We start from the raw sequence: 6,000 nt of genomic DNA, 5'->3' as shown, positions 1-6,000 counted from the left end.
GTGACATTTCTCTGAGTTTCTGTCATCCATTCCCATGGGATACTGTTTATAAAATGCATGAATACTACTTCAAGTGGAATAGGGAATGATAAGCTTCTATTATCCAACTTCTGGGAAATAAAACCGTTAGTCTGGGTTCTGGTCACTTGACAACCACGCCCTTTTTCATGTCTGACTCAACTTTGAAGAGTTTTGGTGATCAGTTGAACATTGCGCCATGTTTTTGGCCTCTTCCTTGCTCTGCCTTGTGCTGATCCCCAAAAGTGAATGTAGGAATGTTAGATAAGCCTTGGAAAGGTTTTGAAGAGTCTAGAGAAGAGTTACAACTGGTCTGAGGGTGTAAAATGAAGAGTCCCCGAATGAGTGATCCGGAGGCTAAGGAACCATAGCAGTGTAATCACGATGGCTCATATCTTTTTAGGACTTGAGATGCAGAGCATTTTACACACTGTAGTTCCCTTAAGCCCCTTGGCTGGCTGCTGGTGATATCCTTACTGATGAGGAACCAGCCTTAAGGAAGAAATTTACCCACATAAGTTGTTTCTAGAGATTCAAGTTCAAATATAACTCCAGTGTTGAGCCACTAAGCAGGTCTCTAAGGCTGGAGGGATTCAGGAAGAGCTTCCTGAAAGAAATGCAGCTGGAACCGAAAGGATGATTTCAAATACTAGTCTGCTGTCTTTACTGCACTGTCCTGGCTGCCTTGGTCTTTTCCTTCAGGAAGGAATCTCTAGTCTTCCAACCAAGAGCAGAGATCTCTTATTTACACCTGCAGCCTGAAGGAGGCAACCTCAGCTCTGTTAAGAATAAAGTGTTCACATCAGGGACTACAGAGCAGCAAGCTGGTGCCGAATCTACCCTAAGCTCCTGAAAATTAGAGGAGCAAAGTTTCTGTCCTGTTCTAGGAATGTCTCACAAGGGCAGGATGTTTTCTAGCCCCCTAGGCTAACAGAGACCTTTATACATCTCACAGTAATGCTCTGCATTTGCAGATTGCTTCACACTTTTCAAAAACTCTATTGCCATATGTAGGTCAGACATAATTAACTCCTCTTTACAGAAGATGAAACACAAAGTTGGAGCAAAGTCACACACATAATTAACAACCAAGACACCAGCCTCGTGTCCCTCCACAACCTCTCCTGGTAGTGGTCACTGTCTCGGTTCCCTCCACACCAGCACCCTTCTTACACTTAGTTATTGAGGTATCTCATTGATCCTGCTGGGCACTGGGCTGGACACTGAGCATAAATGGACAAGATGACCGTACCTTATAGGAACTCTAATGAGGGAGGCACATGCTGTAGCAATAACAGTCAGTGCTGATATAAGCCATGTGAGAATATAATAAAAGCTGGGAGAACAGTTATTGTAAGAATGTTCCTAAAGGATGGTGATATTTTTCCAGCATAAAGAGTGATAGGAAAGAGAAGGAGGGGGTGTTTTCTGAAGAGGGAACTACCTTTGTGCAAGTATGGAGATGTGCACAGGCATAGAGCACTGGCAGGGAGTTTGGAGCAGGGGGCCAAGGGTAAGAGAGAAAGCAAGAATAATACTAAATTAGGAGTCTGTTATAGTTCTATCCTAACCTCTGGGGCAGAGGACAAATCCCATCTTTAGCTTCCCAAATTTGGCTTTTTGTTGACTTGGTTTGGTTTTGCAGTACTGGGACTGAAGCCAGAGATGCTCTCCCACTGAACTGAATCCCAGCCCTTTTTTACTTTGAGACAGTTTCACTAAATTGCCCAAGTCTATCTCAGACGTGCAGTTTTCTTGCCTCGGCTTCCCAAGTACCTGGGATGATAAGAGTGTGTCACGGTACCTGGCTGATTCCCCAGCTTTGAGGTGTGCATCTCTGACATTGAATTGCATGAATTGATAATTCCAGAAATATGAAGGTGCTGGAGTATAGTTCAATGACAGAGTACTTGTTGAGCGTACATAAGGCCCTGGATTCAATGTCTAGTACAATTTTTTAAAAAAATCCAAGGGACCGGGGGTTTAGCTCAGTGGTATAAGTGACTGCCTGGCGAGTGCAAGGTCTTGAGTTCAATTCCTGGTACCGGAAAAGAAGAAAAAAATCCACATTAGTGGCAACAAAAAAGATGTGAAAGTCTAGAGGAAAGAAAGGCTACCAGAGAGAGCTTTAGAGTTGGGACTTGAAACATCTTGAGGGATTTCTACAGATATAGGTGAAGAAAATACTTCCCTACTTTTTAAAATAACATTTAGCATACTTAATTGGAAAAGAAAGAGATGGGGGCTGGGGGTTTAGCTCAGCAGCTTAAGTGCCTGCCTTGGAAGCACGCAGTCGTGAGTTCGATCCCTGGTACCGGTAAAGAAAAGAAAAAGAAAGAATTCCATTCTTATCACCGAACTGTTGGGTGATCAATCCTATCTGTTTGAAAGAATACCAACATGTCTTTCTCCAGCTCTGAATTATATATTCCCTGCTTTTAAGCAGCTCGAGTCTGAATGGAACAAAAGCATAAAACCTGTGAAAAGGTTGGTGGCCTGTGGAGGTCTAGGAGATGCTCCCTATCTCTTCCTTTCACTCCCCTAACCCCAACTGTCTGGGTCACAGAGAACATCCTCAGAGGAAATCCTGCTTCCCCATTTCCTGGTTGCAGGCTGAACTCCAGGAAAAGAATGGATTTGGGGAACAGTCTGTGTCCTGTTTCTTCATGGGAGGTCTGGAGCTACCAGGGTAGGAGGTGCTAATTAAAACCACAAGCGGAAAAGATGACATCAGGTATGCAAGGGTGTCAGAGCTGCAGGACCTGAGGAATCACTTGGTCCTCCTTGAACACATGAAGACAGACCAAAGAAGAGATTTGCTCCAGCTCACACGGGTAGTATGCACAGAGATGGGACTGGAACTCAGGAATTTAGCTTCCCAGGGCATACTGTCACCTGCATGGAATCTGAGTTAGCAAGTTAGGGATGGAATAATCTGACCCAGGCCTCTCTTCCCCTGGACATACCATGATGGAAAGAAAAGGCAATATACACACACTCACTTAGACACAAGTTTCCAACTTTCTTGCCTTTGCTAATAGTGCTCCCTTTGCCTCTAAACTCTCTATAAATTCAAAGCCCTATGTACCTTTCAATCCCATCTTATAATTTTTATTTTTCTTTGAAATTTCATAGCCATCACTGGTCTTTTTGTTCCATTTTTGTTTGTTTGTCGGTTTGTTTGAGACAGGGTCTCACTATGTAGTGTACATTGGTCTTGAACTCACTTATGTTCCCTAGGCTGGCCTTGAATTCACAGCAATCCTCCTGCCTCAGTCTCCTAAGTGCTAGGATTACAGTCATGCACCACCATGCTCAGCTTCTTTGGTCCTTTTGTCCTTTTTTTTTAAAAAGCTACTCCTACTTGCCAAATTATCCATTACTTATTTAGAAATCTTTAAGTCTCTATTTTTACAATAGACCTAAAATTTTTCTATCAAGTCAACCAATCAAAGTCTATGCTGGATGAGGTGGCCAGTCATTATTCTTGGCCAAACACATACAAGCAGACGTAAATTTGTGTGTTTTGTCATTATCTTTTAACTTTCCCATTTCCTGCTGATTCTTCATAGACGGCATTTCTCTCAGTCAGTTTTCACTCTGCCATTATTGGTTAATACAATCTCAGGTCTGAGAAAGAGTCTAAAGTGGAATTCTCCCTAGTTTCCTGGAAACGGCTGTGGAATTTCTGCTAGAAAACATCTTTGACAGAGAGCTATGTCTTAGGGGAACTTCATCTAGTTTTGAACAGAGGAGATTGTATTTTGTGAAAACATTATTCCTGCAACCTCCACGTTAGGAGGCTGAATCTGTCCTTTACAGCCACAGAGCACAAATGTAATCTTTTCCTCTGTGCCAGCTCTTCAGATCTATGGAGATATGTGGATGTATCCACTGAGTTCTCTCCGAGCTGTTCTCTCATACAGTGAGTCAGTCTGCTCCTCTGAAGATGTCTCTGCTTGTCTCGTCCTCAAACCCAAGAGCTTCTATGCAGATGAATCCTCTCACGTATCACACAGAGGCTGTTCTGATCTCCTTGGTTCATCCAGCACTTTCGGTGCATGTCTGCTTCTGGGCCATTGTACTTATTATCTCTAGGTAGGTAGCCCAAGGTCCTGTTCATCACATTCTTCAAGTCTGTTCAGTGAGACCTTCTGGCTTAATTACCTTCCTCGTTTTTGGGACAAAATACTCAACACGTGCAAGTCAAAAGAGGAGAGGTTTTAGCTCACAGTTTGTGGTGGTTTCAGTCCATTGTTGCTGGTTTCAAGACAGGATGGCATGGCAGAGGAGGGCTGCACATGGCAGAGGAGAAATAGTTCATGGTACGGTGGTGGAGAGGAGAGAGAGAGAGAGAGAGAGAGAGAGAGAGAGAGAGAGAGAGAGAGAGATTCTTGCCCTCTTAAAGAATTGATTATAGCCAGAATGCATGTTAACTATGTGTCCCCAGCTAGGAACTTCTTGAGAGAAAAGACCAGACAGGATCCCCTCGTTCAGGGAACAGTCAGATGACACAGGTCTGCTGCTTGCTCTTGCTATGCCAAGGATCATGTGTTAAACTCTTGGTAGCACAATGCAAAACGAGAAGGCACTGCTAGACCTTGCTACTGTAGGTGTGCATTTATGCACACTCAGACATATGCAGGATCAAAGTCACCTATCATTGGTCAGAACCCTACTGAGTATATCGCTGAGACCTCACAGCAGCCCTTCAACGTAGCAGAACAAGCATACAGCATCACACACAGATACTCAGAAGTACAAGAACAGAGACCTGGCCAGAGGCAGAGAGGCAAAAGCCTGTGGTGAGCCACAAAGTCTAGGTTCAGGGCTGCGGAATAAGGATACAATGGAGGGAAGAATGGTGAGATTCTCTTGGCATCTTTCTGAAGACCAGACACTGCCTACTATGGGGCCAGTACTGTTTGTTTGCTGCATCGTGAATCATTCGGATAATTGGGAAAAGCATTATTGCCTACCTCTCACCTTATTACATCACGATTCAGGAACCTAAGAGCAGCAGTTAGTCCTCACTGAACTCAACTGCTGTGTCTCAGTCTGTCACACTCATTAACCCACCTATTCTGCACAATGGTGGCATGATGTATGCGCTATTATTATGTCTCATTTTGTAGCACAGAAATTAGGAACAGGGAGGTTATATAATTTAGGAACAGGTGGTCACACAGCCAGTATGGGAAGTCAGGATTCAATCTGAGTCATCTGGTTCTGGAGACCATGCCCTTTTTTTTTTTTTTTTTTTTTTTTTTTTTGTCTTTTTCCTTTTTATCGGTACTAGGGATCGAACTCACGACTGCCTGCTTGCAAGGCAGGCGCTTATGCCCCTGAGCTGGAGACCATGCCCTTAACCTGAGCATCAGGTCACAGTTACTCTCGTGCAGCAGTGGAGACTCAGGTGTGTAGCGGCATGCCTAATCACACATGGTGAATGACGTAAGTGGTAAAACCGGAAGCTGAACCCAGACTTGTCTGGCTTCAGGGCCCAGATCTGATGCTCCTGTTTCTCCTCTTTTGCTCAAGGCGAATGACTGATAGGCATGTGCTTGTCCCTGAAGCCTACATAATGCTTTGCTGAGGTGACTTCAGGCCATGCCCTGGCTGAAAGGTCACTCTTGATGAATGACTTGCTCCAGACACTGATCACCCTGGAGGAGCATGGCTGTGACTCTACACATCCTTGCTTTTCCTCCTCCCTTCCCAACAGAGACTGTCTATGGGGATAGGGAGCATCTACTGCCCTCACTCAGGCTACCTCAGCAGAGCCTCTGTTCATTGCATGTTCCCAGGCCATACAGGATACACTTTCACATTTTTCTGTGGCTGGTATGTAGGGTCAGGAGGACTGGCCGGTTTCTCTTCCTCTAAACTCACAGCCCAGATTCCAGTCCTGTAGTTCCCCTCTTCCTCAATTTCTTCCTGCAGCTCCATCTTTCTCCCTCTGATTTCTTCCCCAGATATTTG

Source organism: Cavia porcellus, unplaced genomic scaffold, assembly GCF_034190915.1.
Source record: "Cavia porcellus strain 051 isolate PalLab524CR breed Dunkin Hartley unplaced genomic scaffold, mCavPor4.1 scaffold_25, whole genome shotgun sequence".
NCBI classification, from domain to species: Eukaryota; Metazoa; Chordata; class Mammalia; order Rodentia; family Caviidae; genus Cavia; species Cavia porcellus.
Note: the sequence above shows the minus strand (reverse complement) of the source record.